The 20,598-nt window shown below is 50.2% G+C and overlaps 1 protein-coding gene across 3 annotated transcripts in view; it reads left to right on the top strand.

The window, feature by feature from the left end:
• The window catches only part of CFAP36 (cilia and flagella associated protein 36), a 537,779-nt gene that overhangs the window by 73,880 nt on the left and 443,301 nt on the right, over positions 1-20,598 (top strand). The gene's annotated exons all lie outside the window — the stretch shown is intronic.

Raw genomic sequence — 20,598 nt, 5'->3', positions numbered from 1 at the left:
AGTACTCAAGTCATTACAAAATACTTTAAAATTCTTATCTGCCTACACAAGGAAGACTATTCTTCAAGCTCTGGTGACCTCAAGGATGGATTATTCCAACCCTCTATGCCAACGCTTCCCTCAAGGTTTCTAAGCAAACTGCAGCTGGTGCGAAACCTGTAATTTTAAATGGCCCAAGAAGACAGTTCATACAGCCTGGACTAAAAAAGCTCCACTGGTTGCCCATGAATAAAAGGGTTATTTTTATGGCCTTGTTGATCACCTACAGAGCCACTACAAAAAAGGGACTCTTTACCTTTGCAGGGGATTCAGCAAATATTTTCCCCAAGATAGATATAAGGTCCTATAATCAGGGACTCCTTTTCATTCCGAGAGTGTGGCTGGCCAGGAGAGGTGGTCGCTCTTTTTCCCTTCTGATGGCGATGCTGTGGAATGGTCTGCCTGAAGAGCAAAGGGACACAACTTCAGAAGTTCAATTAAAAAAGATGTGAAGTTCTTTTCAGGGATGTTTAGGCTGGAGTGGGAGGGATTGTTTCAACTTCTGGGAGGCTGCCTTGAAAGCAGCTGTTTGTGCTTTATAAGTAGCATTTCAATCATTCAGAGCTTTTATATGGCATGGAGTGCAGTGATCTGTGAAAAGAAGTCAAAAACTATTTGAATGTGGAGCAATAAAGTCTCATGAATCAATTGAACCTCTGCAATGGTCTTCAAGGATCTGCAGTTCCTAGGAAATGGGCATGGGCATAGGTGGATCCGTCGCGCCATAGCTCAGCTGTTTCGATTCCTGATACAGCAAATCCTATAAAATATAAAATGCTGAACTATTGAAATGTACAGATACTTTTTTATAAGTTCTCTTGTAACTACGGCCCAATAAATTCTCCTTGGCCCTCAGGCAAACAGAAGTATGTACCAGCTTACCAACTTGAGCAGGAGATACACAGCCTATGACCTATGCATCTCTCATGACTTACTTGGAAAAAATACATTTTGGGCACCTCTCCTCTCCTATCCTGTCAGTAATGCAGTTTATTTTAGTGCATTACGTGAAGCTTGGGAATCTCTGTGTAAAGCCTTGTCAATGGGAGACAGCTCGGCTTTCTGGAAAGCTGTCAAAGCACCTTTTTTGAACCCTAGAAATGGCCCATCCATGGAAATCGCAATCACCGAGGACGATTGGGTTGACCATTTCACTAGGGTTTATGATTCTGGCGATAACTCTGAAGTCAGTACTGAGGAAATTTCACCGGACCTTAATATACAACACTGTAATCTTGAGTTTTCGCTGGATGAAGTAAACCGAGCAGTCTCCGCAAGTCTTGGGGGCAAAGCACCCGGCCCTGATGGAGTGCCGGTTGATTTGTTTAAGGCTAATTTGTCTTTATGGGGCCCTATTGATACCCAGGTAATTAATGCATGTTGCTGTGCTCTATTTTTGGGTACCTGGACTGAATCAGTGATTGTGCCCATTTTTTAAAAAAAGGTAATCGTCAGGACCCGTGCTGTTACAGGCCCATTTCACTTTTGGACTCTTTGGTTAAAGTTGTGGGCCGAATTAACTTAGAATGATTACAGGCCTGGGCAGAGGAAAACAAAGTCCTCTCAGACATCCAGTATGGTTTTCAGGAGGGCCTGGGAACAACTAAGTAGAGCCTAAACCTAGCCATTCTTATAGGAAAATATACGCGGGCGAAAGGGGGCAGAATGTTTTTAGCCTTTGTGGATCTCACGCAGCATTTGACTTTGTGCAACACGAGAAGCTGTGGGAGATTCTCGAGGCGATGGGGGTGGAAGCTCAACAAATTATTTTCCACAGGCGCCTATATAATAATGCCAAGGGCCGAGTCCGATTTAGTTTGCGTGGTGAACTCACTGCCCCATTCCTTATTAAGAGGGGGGTCAGGCAAGGCTGTGTCCTGGCCCCCTTTCTTTTTAATCTTTATATCAATGGTCTAGAAGAAGCATTAACCAAGCACAGTTATGACTTTCCGCAGATAGCTGGATGTCCTATACACGGATGATGGGGTTTTAATGTCTCAAACACAAGTAGGCCTACAGAGGGTTTTAGACAATTTTTCTAACTTCATGAATGGTCTGGGTCTTAAGGGTAATATTTCCAAAACCTTTGTCATGAGGTGTGGGCGTGGAAGTCAAAGATGCAAGGACATGTTTTTGGACGGACAAAAGATTGAGCCTGCAAATAGTTTTTCAAATCCTGGAATACTCTTTGAGGAAAAAGATCTTTGGGCTCAAGCCGTATCAGCACAAAAGCTTGCTTTTGCAAGAACTACTACTGCCCTTGTACACTTCTCAAGGAAACTGGGTAGGAGACCCCCTGTGGAGCTCACTTAGATATACAAAGCCAAATGTGTCTCCACAGCAATGTATGGAGCAGGGGTATGGGGCCTTGCTAACCCATTCCCGCTACAAACAGTAGAAAATACCTTCCTGAGATGTATCTTGTCTGTCCCGTCTAGCACATCCTCATATATTTGTCATGAGGAATTTGAACTGACACATATATCAGACCTTATTAAACTCAAGCCCATTCTTTTGTGGCATAGAGTGTGGACTAAAATAGAGACCAAGCTGAACAGAGATATATTGTTGGATAGTTTGAAGCTGGAAGGGGCTTTAAAGATCCCTTGGATAAGATACATCCGCAATTTCACGAAGGATCTTGGACATCCTGAGTATTTCACCGACCCAAGTAGTTTAAATAAGATCAGGAGAAAGGATCTAAAAAAAGAGGGGCTCCACTTTCTGGACGCCATAAGAGTATCAATGGAGATTTTAAAGCCTAGCGTCCAGCAGAATCAACAGACTTTAACTACTTTTAATATTCAGCCATATTTGAAAGTTGTTCCCGGTGGTTATGATCGTTTTTTACTAACTAGATTCAGACTGGGGATCTTCTACAGAATTGTCAGTTTTCCAATAATGAACGACTGGACCCGACAATTGCAACTGTGTTCATGTGATTTATCTGTCAGAGCAATCCACCATACATGTGTTGCTGTTTTGTAAATTCTATAGAGAATTGAGAAAAGTGTGGATCCTTCCTATTCTAAAATGCTTTGGGATTAAACAATGTAAACCAGCTTTCATTGCTTTGCAATTCTCAGACATTGTACGTACTACCTGGAAGATAGAAATGTTTTTAAAGCACGTAGTCAACCTCAGGAAAAGGGTAGCAATTCAAGTCTAAAGGTCACACAGGATCAAAGGGTAACTTTGTATTGTTGAACTTAAGAACTCGATGATCCTCATTTCGTACTGCTATTTCTTTTAATAGTTTCACAGTTTTTAAATGACTTTTTACTTAATGTACAACTCATTGAATTAGCAATGTATATAGTATGTCTTCTTTTAACCTTGTATATGTTTTTTACATGTGCTTTTATGATTGTATGATATAGCAATCGAATAAAGCTGTACTTGACTTGAAAAGTGCATTACACATCTTTTCTGCATAGGATGTGTACACGCGTAAGTAAGGCATACTATTATTTTAAAAGGCTTTATTAATATTTGAAAGCCCATTTTCAATGCAGAATATTTGAAAAGGTGCAATTCCAGTTATAAATATTATGGTGAATATAATAGAAATAAAACAAGTAAATAATATGAAACGGACCGCATAATAATGAAAGTTTCTGATGAAGTCTTTGTTCCCTTCGTGTCTACATTGCTCCAATTTTGTGCGGTGTTTTGGAGGTAATCTAAATACCGTTCACACATCCCTGTCTTAATAATAGTAATTTTTCTGTGTTGCCGGGCAGAAGGCAATGACGTTATTTGTCTTTTTGTGACTGTTCTCAAGAGAGCAAGATAGCAAGTGAAGGAACACAGACTTTTCAGGTTGTTTATCATTGAACCTCTTGCTGAAACATTTGGAGCACCTCTATCCTAATAAATTTGGACAGAGCCAGCAAGCAGTGACAACCTGTCAAGGCCACTAATCTGCTGTTGTACATTGAGATGATAATGTATTGGAAGTGGCAGCATTTGAAATGCCTCTATCCTAATAATTTTGGAAGAGCGAGGAAGCAGCGACAACCAGTCAAGGCCAATAATCTGCTGTTGGACATTGAGATGATGGTGTATTGGAAGTGGAAACAATGTCCAAGGGTGGAAGAGCATTCATTCTGCACAAAATCAATAATGTGTACATGCTTCATACCCCAGACAGAGAAGAAAGTAAATGAAGTACTTGAAGCTGCAGATGGAAAAGAACTGAGGTTGTAGGCTTTCTCTACATACTGCAACAGCTGTTAGCAAAATTAAGAAGCTGGTCATCTCTCTTGAGACAACTATGCATAGACTAATATGCGAATTGTTATACAGGGATTCATTGTATCAGACAATTGAACTGTACTAGAAAACTGAACTGTACAACATTTTGGTTTGTTCTTTTCATATCTAAGGATTCAAAAACTTGTTCTGCTCAAGTACCTCTTGGTGCTATCAGATGGCTATGTATTAGTTCACTGATTTATGTACGAATTGTATTACGCCTAACAATTTACTTGTTAAATAATATGTTCTTGGAACAAACTTTGTTTCTGTTTTTGAATCAGCATGCATGTTTCTTACATTTAAAAAAAAAAGTGAAGTTTATCATTATAGAACGATTGTTCAACAGGAACAGTGCTCACTACAATCCGGGTCTAGCCTGTAAGCTTTTTCATTTGCTATTAAAGTGAAACATCAACAACTTGACAAACCAATGCTTTTTTTTAAACAAAGGGCCACATGCAACGGTTTCACTTTAATAGTGGCCACACCCCTTTCTTTAGACGCGGCTTGTCTAAAGAAGAGGATGCGACATCCATAAATGTGAAAGTGCTGCATGGGCACTAGTAAACAAAAACACATTGCAATGCAATGTGCGAGACCTATTGCATTGCAATTTTTTATTTATTTTTTTGCAGGTGTATATAGCGCGAACTCGAGCCGAAACTTTTGCTTTACATGAGCACCAGTTACATTATTACATTACACAAGGACTGGTTCATTTTAGTTGTGTGTGTGTTTTTAGTTATTTTTTTTTTAAGTTGTAACAAAATTCCCCCATCCTTTTATCCACATCTTTTCAAAGTAGGCCTAATAACATGTTAATATAATCTTTCCACGCGTGGTTGTCGGGTGTAGAGGAAAATTACCCGAGCAAGGCGGAAACTCCCTATCTTCGCCCTGTAAAAAGCAACAACTCATATTTGCATCTAAGCATCATCTAAACAAACAGTCACGATGCACCAATCCATGGAGAACACTCCTGCTAGGCAACGGAGAGACTATTAAAACGCCACTCTATTTTCCTAATCTTTTTCCTACTGCCGGTCTCCTACAGTGTCGAAACTTTTGTGCCTTATTTATTTAGATGCTAAAATTGTGGAATTTTAGAATGCCTTTCTTTCACTGAGGATGAACGGGAGCTGCGGACAGGCCTTTGGAAAAGTGACCACCGTGGCAATAATATACATTATTGTAACACTTAATGCAGCCTTAAAGCTTCAAAGCTCCATAAATCAAAGCTGTTATTAACCAAACTCGTTTTGTTTTTACTCCCAAAAATCCGCAGCTCAGTAGGGTGATTCGTACCAGTGACGTGCAGGGTGCAAACCTCCTCAGATAGCTTGGCTGCCAAGAGGCAAGTGACATTGCCAGTACCATGGGCCTTAGTGTGAGGAAGGAGATTCACCCCACCCCCCCAACCACTTTTTGAACTATGAGATAGTGCAATGCTCGGGGTTCAGTGAGATGCTCAGGCCTCTATTGGCCCCGGTGTCACTGCACCAATGGTAGCTGTGCCCCTGCAAGTGGCCCCATTTCATAGGACACCAGCCGGTTTTCGCCAACAGCCTTCTGGGGCTTGTAATTTTGTTTTTGCCATTATAAGCATGGACTCTCAGACCCACCATGGCACCAGCTCCTGCACAATAATGTAGGTCTGGCTGCTTGCGTCACATGGGTCACCCCATGGCTCAATGTCGCCGAGATTCCAGCTGGACTGACATTTAACAGACACGTGCTGTCTAATTGTGGTTCACAGTTCACATTTGAGCCACGAATATCACTAAATTAATGGTTCACAAAACGAAATGGCCTCCACTCCTCGAGATATGGCAATTCCTATCTCGGGCTTTCATTTGATGACCTGGTGTACTCTGGGAGTTGTAGTCTTTGTTGGTAATATTGAATAACTGGGCTTCAGGCTCACGCACCTGATAGTAATGATTAGTAACAGAAAAGCCCATGGCTGGACATCTGGTGTCCTGGTCACTTGTGAGCTGCACCTATAGAGGAACTAATACAGCTGGAAACCGTGTACTGCCCTGACCTGGAGCTGCACAGTCTATGCAGCAGGCACAAAACACACCGAGCTGTCGTACCCCCGTCTACTTGTGGTTCACAGTGCACAGTTGAGCCACGAATACCACTAAATTAATGGCTCATGAAACAAAACGAGATGGCCTCCACTCCTCGGGATATCGCAATTCCTATCTCGGGCTGTCATTTGACGACCTGGGGCACTCTGGGAGTTGTAGTCTTTATTGGTAATATTATATAACTGGGCCTCCGGCTCACATACCTGATAGTAATGATTAGTAATAGAAAAGCACAGGACTGGACTCCTTGTCACTTGTGAGCTGCACAGATAGTGGAACTAATACAACTGGAAGCCATGTACTGCCCTCGCCTGGCGCTGCAGAGTCTATGCAGCAGGCACAAACCACGCCGAGCTGTCGTACCCATCTAATGGTGAAAGGTTTGTGTAATCGACATAATTGCTTATCGCAGACAAAGTTTTAATTTCCTGGTAGGTGTATACGTTTCAAGGACATTTGAGGGTTTTGCCTACTAGTAGCATGCAGCTCCCTGTGGACGTCACAGCCTGGAAGCACATAAGCCCCCTCCACGAAACCTCAGAGCAGTCTTTTGAACTGGAGGACTTAGTCTCAGCGCCCTGCAGGCCCAGGTTGAACAAGACTTTTTGACCCCTGCCACTTCCTCTGTTGCACTGCCAGTGGCTAGCGACCTCAAGATGCTGCTGAACTCGCCCGATGCAGTGGGTGGGAATACTGGGACAGAAACAGGTGCATCTCCTTGGCCTCTGGTCAGCGTGCGCCCCTGCCTCGAGCTCTCCATAGCACGCTCTATCGGAAGGGGCACTGGAATTATGCGGCATGGGTGAGTAAATTAAATCATGCAGCACATTTTGTGATAGTATTACATCATTATTAAGTCATTTTTAGGTCAAGCCTAGGCAGCGCATGCGCTGCTCTGCGAGCCATGCTGTATTGGAGTATGGGCTTGAAGCCCCGCTAACTCTCCGCCCATATTTGTCATTGGCTTGTATCATGCTGGCTTCTGATTCGTTTGTCGTCTTGTTAGTCCCTCCTTAGTACCGCCTTTACTTCATTTGTAACTATCCATGAGGACTGGCCCTTTTATTTCGGTTGTTACACAGTACATCTTTTTTAGTCTCTAAGCACTATTTTCTTTAATGAGTTTCTCGTACTGCAGGCACGACATGCTTTTTCTGCAACATTCAGTGCGCCATACACCCTTTCACTTTCCAAGCAGCCCGCGACAATGGCGGCTGCTTGTTTGAATAGGTCTCACATTTACAAGAGTTTGAGCTATAGGCATAGTAAATGACAATGCCTTTTATTTATGTGTGGATTATCAAAACAGATAAATAAGACATTTTATTTACAATGTGTTGGACCTATGTCCTAGGGGTAGCTTGGTTCAGGTCAACAGGCTTACATCTCCACTTGGCCTCTCATGCTTGCATCCTACCCAGCTCGCAATCCTGCGCAGCACCACTCAAAAGAAAGGACACTACACCGATTAAATTTTAAAGATTACTCAAAGACTTTATCTCATTTCTTTCTCATCAAAATCGGATTTTCAATTTGACATTACAACCTGAAACATTGCAGTTCGTAATTTGTTTGAACGTTCCTCTATCTCTTGAGGCAAAACCGGACCTTACAGTTCAAGATTAACTTTTCATCCAATGTTTTTAAAACTTAACACACAGTTACATCTCAGATTAGCATTTCCAAGTATTACTTGACAACATGTTACATGGTAAATTACTTCAAACTTGGCATATCATTAACACTCTCCATGTGGGTTATGCATGGCATCTGGACTCTGGAAGGACACCTAACCCCCTTTCAAAGCCCAGGGTAATCCGTAACTAATAAGGAGGGTTATCTGCCTGTCCTGGACGAGTACCACTTATCGGGACAAGGGTAGTTCCGTTGGCAACCCAAGGATTACTTCAGGTAGCTATTTGGGAGTTTGTACACTGATTCTATACCACCTCTGTGACACTCGAACCCTCACTCTTTCTGTGACTGGAGCTTGCTCTACCTCTCTCCTCACTCTAGTCAGGCACATGGGGGCTCTATACTGCCAATAACTATCACCAGCGTTGCTGGACTTCCCCTCCTTAAAGCTTTGGCCAAGTTCCCCCTCAGCGCACAGTTACTCTCCCCTCTCCCGCGCTGTATTTCCCTGCTTACTGTTCATCCGATGTCCGGGCAGCTCGCGAGGTCGCGCGATGTTCTCTCTCGTGGGGGTCGTAGGAGGTGAAGACTCACAGGGGAAATCCACTTATAGCCCTTGGTACGCGAAAATTTGCCCCCACGGGGCCACCTCCCACCAGGGTTTCCCCTCACTAGGCTTTTCCTTCAATTGACGGGAATCTCCGTCGTTCGTCGTCGATGAGCACTCCCCCTCTCCTGAGACGAAACCTCCTCCTCGCCTCCGGTCACCTGACGGGGAGGCTGCGCGGTCGGCCCGCCCACCACTCCTGCGCTCCAGACCCGGAACAGCGCGTCTGGTGGAGGCGCGGCCTCCGCTCTTGCTCAATCAGCGGCCGGTGCTCCGGCTCCTACCCATGTGACACGGGCAGCGGCTTCACGGCTGCCCCGCCTGTACTTCCTGCCAGAGGGTTTCCACCGCTCTCCTGACGCGATGGGCTACCGCCGCCACACACCCGGGCCGATCCCTCTCTTCGGGCCACACGTTGTCGGCAGCCACGGCCAAAGTCCAGCAGGTAATCCCTTGTCCGGGCCAACGGGGGGGGCAGCCAGGGGTTGAAGGCAGCACTCGGGAAGGAGGGGAGGTGGAAGTGACACGGTGCCGATCCTCTCACGCACCAGGGCTGAAACTGACAGGACCCTCAGGGCATGGGCACACGCCTCCTTCCCAGCAACGGTGACGGTGACAATCCCAGGCGACAGCGGAGCTGTCAGACGCTAGCCCCCAGCAATGGCCCTCTCTCAGACCCCCGAGGTCAGGGGTTCTCTCCTCCACAAGGCCTCGCCAAATATGTGGGTCTCTAGTCACTGGCGGCACTCAGGGACTGGTCATCAGGTTGGGGGTGATGTCACTAGTGAGGGGAATCCGTGCAGACCCTAGGACCTGTCAATCCCTGACCAGCGCAGCCACCTCCCTACTCAGGTGCCTTACTCCTGGCTAACCGGCCGCTCAGCTCTACTCTAAAATGGCCGCCCTCCTGTCACCTCTATTTATCACCTTGGGCCTGCCTTGCCAGAGGGGCCCAGAAGGTTCCGGAACCTCTCATGGCAGTCATGGTCCAGGTGCTGAGGTGACAGTTGGTGCCACCATTTTGTGAAACACACCTCCCTTATCTAGTTTTCACAGTGGAGCACCCTGCGCCTCCCCCTCAGGTAGTGAGGGTGAAGCGCCCAGAACCTCTACATCAGCAACCAAAAAAAAGAAAAGGTTTGGTAGACAGAAAAAATGAGAAGGGGAAAAGGACAAAAATAATAAAAATGAGGAGGGAACTGCCAAAGGGCTGACAGGTCTAACACGCGTCCCCCCCAGCTGAAAGTGGGGAGATCTACCCAACCCCTTGGGAGTCCTCATCACTAAGGCGAAAATACCTGGATAGACCGTCAGCATTGGCGTGGTCCACTCCGGGGCGATGTTCCACCCTAAAGTCCATTCCCTGTAGGGAAATGGACCACCTCAATAGCTTGGGATTCTCGCCCCTCATTTGCATCAGCCACCTGAGGGGCCGGTGGTCGGTCTGAACCAGGAAGTGCGAGCCAAACAGCTAAGGCCGCAGCTTCTTCAGAGCCCACACCACCGCAAAAGCCTCCCTCTCAATTGCACTCCACCTCTGTTCCCGGGGGAGTAGTCTCCTAGACAGGAAAACCACCGGTTGGTCTAGACCCTCGTCATTGAGTTGCGACAGCACTGCCCCGATACCATGCTCCGACGCATCTGTCTGGACGATGAACTCCTTGGCGAAGTCAGGGGCCCTGAGAACAGGTGCCGCACACATGACCTTTTTCAAGGTGTCAAAGGCTTGTTGACATCCCTCGGTCCAGATTACCCGTTGAGGGTGCTTTTTAGAAGTGAGCTCAGTCAAGGGGGCCACGATAGTACCGTATCCCTTGACAAAGCGTCGGTAGTAGCCAGTGAGGCCCAAGAAGGCCCGGACCTCTGTCTGAGTCTTGGGGGGTTCCCAGGCCATGATGGTTTCGATCTTGGCCTGGAGGGGTTGCACCTTGCCCCGACCCACCAAGTGACCGAGGTACACTACCGACCCCTGCCCGATCTGGCACTTACTGGCCTTGATCGTCAAACCTGCCTGCTGCAAAGCCTGAAGAACAGCCTGAAGGTGACACAAATGGTCCTCCCAGCTGCAGCTGAAGACAGCGATGTCATCCAGGTACGCAACCGAAAAGGCTTCCATCCCAGAGAGGACCTGGTTCACCAACCGCTGGAACGTGGCAGGGGCGTTCTTGAGCCCAAAGGGCATCACACAGAACTGGTAGTGACCCTCAGGTGTGGAGAAGGCTGACCTTTCCTTGGCTCCATCTGTCAGGGAAATCTGCCAGTACCCAGATGTAAGGTCAAAGGTACTGAAATATTGGGCAGCTCCCAGCCGGTCAATGAGCTCATCCGCCCTCGGGATGGGATGAGCATCAGTCTTTGTCACAGAATTCAGTCCCCTGTAATCCACACAGAACCGGAGTTCTGGGGTAGTGCCCAGTGGGGCAGCTTTGGGTACCAGTACCACCGGACTGGACCAGGGACTACTTGAAGGCTCAATCACTCCTAGCTCTAGCATCTTGGTAACTTCTCCATGGATGCTAGCCTTCACCTTATCCGACAGTCGGTAGGACTTGGACTTCACAGGTGGGCTGTCCCCTGTGTCCACATCATGGGTAAACAGATGAGTCCTCCCCGGGATAAGTGAGAACAAGGTCGCAAACTGCTCCAGAACCTGGCGGCAGTCCTTCCGTTGTTCAGGAGTGAGGGACGGGGAAAGGATCACTCCCTCCACCGACCCATCCTTCTCTTGGGACGCAAACAGATCAGGAAGAGGTTCACTTTCCTCTTCCTCTGACCCATCAGTCACCATCATTAAAGTGACCTCGGGTCTCTCTTGGTGAGGCTTGAGGCGGTTGACATGGAGCACCCGATGGGGCTGCCTGGGGGTCTTAAGGTCCACCACATAGGTGACCTTGCCCTTCTTTTCAACTACCTCAAAGGGGCCCGACCAGCGATCCTGGAGGGCGCTAAGCTCTCCAGGTTCCATCACCCACACCTTCTGGCCAGGCTCCAGCTCCACCGGGTGAGCGTTTCGGTCATACCATTCTTTCATGACCGTTTGGCTGGCTTCTAGGTTTTCAGAAGCTTGCTTCCACAACCTAGCCATTTGGCTATGGAAGGCCAGCATGTAGCTCACCACATCCGGGGGAAGTTTTCTGGGAGTCTTTTCCCATCCATCCTTCACCAGGCTGAGGGGTCCACGCACAGGGTGCCCGTACAACAGCTCGAAGGGGCTGAAGCCCACTCCTTTCTGTGGTACCTCCCTATAAGAAAAGAGCAAACAAGGTAGGAGGACGTCCCATTTCCTCCGCAGGCTCTCGGGCAGACTCCTGATCATACCCTTTAAGGTTTTGTTAAACCTTTCCACCAGACCATTGGTCTGGGGGTGATAAGGGGTGGAGAACCGGTAAGTGACTCCACACTCCTTCCACATAGCCCGCATATATGCCGACATGAAGTTGGTACCCCTGTCCGACACAACTTCCTTGGGGAATCCCATCCGCTTAAAAATTCCCATAAGATCTCGTGCCACTGCAGGTGCAGTAATGGTCCTCAGAGGAATAGCCTCTGGGTACCGAGTGGCATGATCCACCAGAACCAGGATAAACCTGTGACCGGCAGACGTTGGTGGATCCAATGGCCCCACAATGTCGATGCCCACCCTTTCAAAGGGGATGCCAACGACAGGCAGTGGTTCCAGGGGAGCCTTCAGCTTCACCCCTGTTTTCCCACTAGCTTGGCAGGTTACACACGTCCTACAAAAAGTATCGGACGTAATCCTCATCTGAGGCCAGTAGAAATGAGGGACAAGTCGAGCAAAGGTCTTGTCTTGTCCCAAGTGTCCTGCCAAGGGTATTTCGTGAGCCAATCCCAATAGGAAGGCTCGGTAACACTGGGGAACCACCAAGGCCCGGGATGAACCATGCACCGGAGCCTTGGGTTCGCTATAAAGGAGACCATCTTCCCAGTATATGTGGAAGTTCCCTGAATCGTTACCCGCTACCTGGGCTTCGGCCTGCCGCCGTAAACTCTCAAGGGTAGGGCACTCCTTCTGGGCCTGACAAAACTCTTCCCTAGTAGGTCCTCCCTCCACCTGCCAGTCTGCAGGGGTAGGTAAGCCCTCCAGGGAAGTTACATCCCCCTCCGTAGACTCCGGGACCACTTCAGTTGCCCCATCCACCTTTGGAATGGTCTGATGCCAGGGCAGGCTTTCCCCGTCCCCGTTTTCCCTTTCCGGCAGCTGGTTGGGCCTTTGTCCCAGGCTCCAACCTCTGTGAACTCCCTCTTTGGGCAGTCCCGGACCGGGTGTTGGCACATGTCCACTCAGGGGTCCCCAACATTTCCATGTGGGCCCTGAACTCAACCTCCTTCCACGCCGAGTGTTCAAGGTCTTTTCCCAACAGGCAGTCGACCGGCATGGCAGGGCTGATTGCAACTCGTAGAGGACCCGCAACCCCTCCCCACTCTAAGGGAATCTGGGCCACCGGATAGTGACCCTCTCGGTTGTCAGCCATCACAACCGGGTGGACTACATTGGGAACCACCTGCTCTGGGGACACCAGCTGACTCCTTACCATAGTCATGCTGGCTCCTGTGTCCCTCAGAGCCTCCACCCTCTGGGCATTGATGGTGACCCATTGCCTGTACTTAGTAGTATTTGAGGGCATCTGGGTCTTAGGAACCATCTCACAATCCCCTAAGGACACTAAGGTTAGCCCTACCCACTCACCTCCCTTATCTAGGGGCAACTCCTCCCCGAGCACTACACTCGCTACCCCAGGGATCTTTCCTCCAATGGGAGGGTGTGGTCTCTTGGGACACTTGGCATCCCCCTTATAGTGCCCAACCTCACCACACTCATAACATCGGACAACCCTAGGCTGCTGACCACGGTCAGGATAAGGGGGTTTGTGGGGGCCAACCTTAGGAGGGAATCCTACTCCCTTCCCTTGCGAACTCTTTTGGGGGCCTTTGGAGAACTCCTTCTTTTTGTCTCCCCCCTCTTTCTTCTGGGGGGTGCCCTGTCCAGCCCCTTGGAAATTCCCTCCAGTCCCTTTTGAGGATACCCGGGTACTCGCCCAGATATCCGCCTCCTCTGCAAGATTCCTAGGGTTGGTTAGCTTGCTGTCCACCAGGTGCTGACGCAGCTCCGGAAAACTTTTCTCGAGGAGGTGCTCCTTTAAGATTAGATTATACAGTCCCTCATAGTCCTTGACCTCACTGCCCTGCACCCAGCCCTCTAAGGCCTTCTTGGCATAGTCTAATGCTAACAAGGCATCCCTCCCCACCGGAGGCATATACCTATATAGGCCACCCCCCCACCGAGCTTCGGGGACCCCATGGGCTCTTAGGGACACCTCATAGGCAGCCAGCCATTTAACGATGTCATCCCCGACACCATAGCTGGCGACTACATCTTTGGGCAAGTAAGGCCGGAACTCTCGGGGAACCTCTCTAGGTATGCTGCCACCAACAGGACTGCTGGGGGTTCCAAGCTGTTGGGCTTTGAGCTCTAACTCCTTTAAATGGAGCTCATGGAGGAACCTCCTCTCCTCCCTCTCTTTTTCCAAACGGGCCAGATCCATTCTGAACTGCCTCTCCTCCCTTCGGTCAACTAGATCAGCCGAGGACAGGCTCCCCCCTGAAGCACTACTACCCACTCTTGATGGGGCCCTAGATCTGACGTCCATATTGCCGCTCCCAGGGGGAAAAAGGACTTCCATTTCTTCCGGGATGTCTAGCCCTGGTTCCTCCTCCCGTTTCCCGCTAGGGTGGGCCATAACCCAGGCTCTTAAGCTAGCTTGGAGCTCTATTTTCTTCGCCCCCTGCTTAAAGAATACCTCCCTCTCCTGGCAGAATTCCTTCAATTGGGTCACCGTATATTCCTCCAGCCTACCCAACTCGAATTCCATCCTACCAGATGGGACCCCAACACAGTCAAAAAGAACTTCACACTGGAATACCTTCCCTAAGAAGGAAGTATAACACAGGACAATTTTGAAAACCTCCAATCAGGAAACAATCTGGAGAAAACTCCAGTTAAAACAATCAAGTGTAGGTGGTGACGCGCGCAAAACTGCTACTAAGCGGATGCAAGCACTGAATAAGGATCCCACCGCTGAGCACCAATTTGTTGGACCTATGTCCTAGGGGTAGCTTGGTTCAGGTCAACAGGCTTACATCTCCACTTGGCCTCTCATGCTTGCATCCTACCCAGCTCGCAATCCTGCGCAGCACCACTCAAAAGAAAGGACACTACTCAAAGACTTTATCTCATTTCTTTCTCATCAAAATCGGATTTTCAATTTGCCATTACAACCTGAAACATTGCAGTTCGTAATTTGTTTGAACGTTCCTCTATCTCTTGAGGCAAAACCGGACCTTACAGTTCAAGATTAACTTTTCATCCAATGTTTTTAAAACTTAACACACAGTTACATCTCAGATTAGCATTTCCAAGTATTACTTGACAACATGTTACATGGTAAATTACTTCAAACTTGGCATATCATTAACACTCTCCATGTGGGTTATGCATGGCATCTGGACTCTGGAAGGACACCTAACCCCCTTTCAAAGCCCAGGGTAATCCGTAACTAATAAGGAGGGTTATCTGCCTGTCCTGGACGAGTACCACTTATCGGGACAAGGGTAGTTCCGTTGGCAACCCAAGGATTACTTCAGGTAGCTATTTGGGAGTTTGTACACTGATTCTATACCACCTCTGTGACACTCGAACCCTCACTCTTTCTGTGACTGGAGCTTGCTCTACCTCTCTCCTCACTCTAGTCAGGCACATGGGGGCTCTATACTGCCAATAACTATCACCAGCGTTGCTGGACTTCCCCTCCTTAAAGCTTTGGCCAAGTTCCCCCTCAGCGCACAGTTACTCTCCCCTCTCCCGCGCTGTATTTCCCTGCTTACTGTTCATCCGATGTCCGGGCAGCTCGCGAGGTCGCGCGATGTTCTCTCTCGTGGGGGTCGTAGGAGGTGAAGACTCACAGGGGAAATCCACTTATAGCCCTTGGTACGCGAAAATTTGCCCCCACGGGGCCACCTCCCACCAGGGTTTCCCCTCACTAGGCTTTTCCTTCAATTGACGGGAATCTCCGTCGTTCGTCGTCGATGAGCACTCCCCCTCTCCTGAGACGAAACCTCCTCCTCGCCTCCGGTCACCTGACGGGGAGGCTGCGCGGTCGGCCCGCCCACCACTCCTGCGCTCCAGACCCGGAACAGCGCGTCTGGTGGAGGCGCGGCCTCCGCTCTTGCTCAATCAGCGGCCGGTGCTCCGGCTCCTACCCATGTGACACGGGCAGCGGCTTCACGGCTGCCCCGCCTGTACTTCCTGCCAGAGGGTTTCCACCGCTCTCCTGACGCGATGGGCTACCGCCGCCACACACCCGGGCCGATCCCTCTCTTCGGGCCACACGTTGTCGGCAGCCACGGCCAAAGTCCAGCAGGTAATCCCTTGTCCGGGCCAACGGGGGGGGCAGCCAGGGGTTGAAGGCAGCACTCGGGAAGGAGGGGAGGTGGAAGTGACACGGTGCCGATCCTCTCACGCACCAGGGCTGAAACTGACAGGACCCTCAGGGCATGGGCACACGCCTCCTTCCCAGCAACGGTGACGGTGACAATCCCAGGCGACAGCGGAGCTGTCAGACGCTAGCCCCCAGCAATGGCCCTCTCTCAGACCCCCGAGGTCAGGGGTTCTCTCCTCCACAAGGCCTCGCCAAATATGTGGGTCTCAAGTCACTGGCGGCACTCAGGGACTGGTCATCAGGTTGGGGGTGATGTCACTAGTGAGGGGAATCCGTGCAGACCCTAGGACCTGTCAATCCCTGACCAGCGCAGCCACCTCCCTACTCAGGTGCCTTACTCCTGGCTAACCGGCCGCTCAGCTCTACTCTAAAATGGCCGCCCTCCTGTCACCTCTATTTATCACCTTGGGCCTGCCTTGCCAGAGGGGCCCAGAAGGTTCCGGAACCTCTCATGGCAGTCATGGTCCAGGTGCTGAGGTGACAGTTGGTGCCACCATTTTGTGAAACACACCTCCCTTATCTAGTTTTCACAGTGGAGCACCCTGCGCCTCCCCCTCAGGTAGTGAGGGTGAAGCGCCCAGAACCTCTACATCAGCAACCAAAAAAAAGAAAAGGTTTGGTAGACAGAAAAAATGAGAAGGGGAAAAGGACAAAAATAATAAAAATGAGGAGGGAACTGCCAAAGGGCTGACAGGTCTAACACGCGTCCCCCCCAGCTGAAAGTGGGGAGATCTACCCAACCCCTTGGGAGTCCTCATCACTAAGGCGAAAATACCTGGATAGACCGTCAGCATTGGCGTGGTCCACTCCGGGGCGATGTTCCACCCTAAAGTCCATTCCCTGTAGGGAAATGGACCACCTCAATAGCTTGGGATTCTCGCCCCTCATTTGCATCAGCCACCTGAGGGGCCGGTGGTCGGTCTGAACCAGGAAGTGCGAGCCAAACAGCTAAGGCCGCAGCTTCTTCAGAGCCCACACCACCGCAAAAGCCTCCCTCTCAATTGCACTCCACCTCTGTTCCCGGGGGAGTAGTCTCCTAGACAGGAAAACCACCGGTTGGTCTAGACCCTCGTCATTGAGTTGCGACAGCACTGCCCCGATACCATGCTCCGACGCATCTGTCTGGACGATGAACTCCTTGGCGAAGTCAGGGGCCCTGAGAACAGGTGCCGCACACATGACCTTTTTCAAGGTGTCAAAGGCTTGTTGACATCCCTCGGTCCAGATTACCCGTTGAGGGTGCTTTTTAGAAGTGAGCTCAGTCAAGGGGGCCACGATAGTACCGTATCCCTTGACAAAGCGTCGGTAGTAGCCAGTGAGGCCCAAGAAGGCCCGGACCTCTGTCTGAGTCTTGGGGGGTTCCCAGGCCATGATGGTTTCGATCTTGGCCTGGAGGGGTTGCACCTTGCCCCGACCCACCAAGTGACCGAGGTACACTACCGACCCCTGCCCGATCTGGCACTTACTGGCCTTGATCGTCAAACCTGCCTGCTGCAAAGCCTGAAGAACAGCCTGAAGGTGACACAAATGGTCCTCCCAGCTGCAGCTGAAGACAGCGATGTCATCCAGGTACGCAACCGAAAAGGCTTCCATCCCAGAGAGGACCTGGTTCACCAACCGCTGGAACGTGGCAGGGGCGTTCTTGAGCCCAAAGGGCATCACACAGAACTGGTAGTGACCCTCAGGTGTGGAGAAGGCTGACCTTTCCTTGGCTCCATCTGTCAGGGAAATCTGCCAGTACCCAGATGTAAGGTCAAAGGTACTGAAATATTGGGCAGCTCCCAGCCGGTCAATGAGCTCATCCGCCCTCGGGATGGGATGAGCATCAGTCTTTGTCACAGAATTCAGTCCCCTGTAATCCACACAGAACCGGAGTTCTGGGGTAGTGCCCAGTGGGGCAGCTTTGGGTACCAGTACCACCGGACTGGACCAGGGACTACTTGAAGGCTCAATCACTCCTAGCTCTAGCATCTTGGTAACTTCTCCATGGATGCTAGCCTTCACCTTATCCGACAGTCGGTAGGACTTGGACTTCACAGGTGGGCTGTCCCCTGTGTCCACATCATGGGTAAACAGATGAGTCCTCCCCGGGATAAGTGAGAACAAGGTCGCAAACTGCTCCAGAACCTGGCGGCAGTCCTTCCGTTGTTCAGGAGTGAGGGACGGGGAAAGGATCACTCCCTCCACCGACCCATCCTTCTCTTGGGACGCAAACAGATCAGGAAGAGGTTCACTTTCCTCTTCCTCTGACCCATCAGTCACCATCATTAAAGTGACCTCGGGTCTCTCTTGGTGAGGCTTGAGGCGGTTGACATGGAGCACCCGATGGGGCTGCCTGGGGGTCTTAAGGTCCACCACATAGGTGACCTTGCCCTTCTTTTCAACTACCTCAAAGGGGCCCGACCAGCGATCCTGGAGGGCGCTAAGCTCTCCAGGTTCCATCACCCACACCTTCTGGCCAGGCTCCAGCTCCACCGGGTGAGCGTTTCGGTCATACCATTCTTTCATGACCGTTTGGCTGGCTTCTAGGTTTTCAGAAGCTTGCTTCCACAACCTAGCCATTTGGCTATGGAAGGCCAGCATGTAGCTCACCACATCCGGGGGAAGTTTTCTGGGAGTCTTTTCCCATCCATCCTTCACCAGGCTGAGGGGTCCACGCACAGGGTGCCCGTACAACAGCTCGAAGGGGCTGAAGCCCACTCCTTTCTGTGGTACCTCCCTATAAGAAAAGAGCAAACAAGGTAGGAGGACGTCCCATTTCCTCCGCAGGCTCTCGGGCAGACTCCTGATCATACCCTTTAAGGTTTTGTTAAACCTTTCCACCAGACCATTGGTCTGGGGGTGATAAGGGGTGGAGAACCGGTAAGTGACTCCACACTCCTTCCACATAGCCCGCATATATGCCGACATGAAGTTGGTACCCCTGTCCGACACAACTTCCTTGGGGAATCCCATCCGCTTAAAAATTCCCATAAGATCTCGTGCCACTGCAGGTGCAGTAATGGTCCTCAGAGGAATAGCCTCTGGGTACCGAGTGGCATGATCCACCAGAACCAGGATAAACCTGTGACCGGCAGACGTTGGTGGATCCAATGGCCCCACAATGTCGATGCCCACCCTTTCAAAGGGGGTGCCAACGACAGGCAGTGGTTCCAGGGGAGCCTTCAGCTTCACCCCTGTTTTCCCACTAGCTTGGCAGGTTACACACGTCCTACAAAAAGTATCGGACGTAATCCTCATCTGAGGCCAGTAGAAATGAGGGACAAGTCGAGCAAAGGTCTTGTCTTGTCCCAAGTGTCCTGCCAAGGGTATTTCGTGAGCCAATCCCAATAGGAAGGCTCGGTAACACTGGGGAACCACCAAGGCCCGGGATGAACCATGCACCGGAGCCTTGGGTTCGCTATAAAGGAGACCATCTTCCCAGTATATGTGGAAGTTCCCTGAATCGTTACCCGCTACCTGGGCTTCGGCCTGCCGCCGTAAACTCTCAAGGGTAGGGCACTCCTTCTGGGCCTGACAAAACTCTTCCCTAGTAGGTCCTCCCTCCACCTGCCAGTCTGCAGGGGTAGGTAAGCCCTCCAGGGAAGTTACATCCCCCTCCGTAGACTCCGGGACCACTTCAGTTGCCCCATCCACCTTTGGAATGGTCTGATGCCAGGGCAGGCTTTCCCCGTCCCCGTTTTCCCTTTCCGGCAGCTGGTTGGGCCTTTGTCCCAGGCTCCAACCTCTGTGAACTCCCTCTTTGGGCAGTCCCGGACCGGGTGTTGGCACATGTCCACTCAGGGGTCCCCAACATTTCCATGTGGGCCCTGAACTCAACCTCCTTCCACGCCGAGTGTTCAAGGTCTTTTCCCAACAGGCAGTCGACCGGCATGGCAGGGCTGATTGCAACTCGTAGAGGACCCGCAACCCCTCCCCACTCTAAGGGAATCTGGGCCACCGGATAGTGACCCTCTCGGTTGTCAGCCATCACAACCGGGTGGACTACATTGGGAACCACCTGCTCTGGGGACACCAGCTGACTCCTTACCATAGTCATGCTGGCTCCTGTGTCCCTCAGAGCCTCCACCCTCTGGGCATTGATGGTGACCCATTGCCTGTACTTAGTAGTATTTGAGGGCATCTGGGTCTTAGGAACCATCTCACAATCCCCTAAGGACACTAAGGTTAGCCCTACCCACTCACCTCCCTTATCTAGGGGCAACTCCTCCCCGAGCACTACACTCGCTACCCCAGGGATCTTTCCTCCAATGGGAGGGTGTGGTCTCTTGGGACACTTGGCATCCCCCTTATAGTGCCCAACCTCACCACACTCATAACATCGGACAACCCTAGGCTGCTGACCACGGTCAGGATAAGGGGGTTTGTGGGGGCCAACCTTAGGAGGGAATCCTACTCCCTTCCCTTGCGAACTCTTTTGGGGGCCTTTGGAGAACTCCTTCTTTTT

Source organism: Triturus cristatus, chromosome 6 (assembly GCF_964204655.1).
Source record: "Triturus cristatus chromosome 6, aTriCri1.1, whole genome shotgun sequence".
Classification (NCBI taxonomy): domain Eukaryota; kingdom Metazoa; phylum Chordata; class Amphibia; order Caudata; family Salamandridae; genus Triturus; species Triturus cristatus.
Note: the sequence above shows the minus strand (reverse complement) of the source record. Positions and strands in the feature narration are given on the sequence as shown.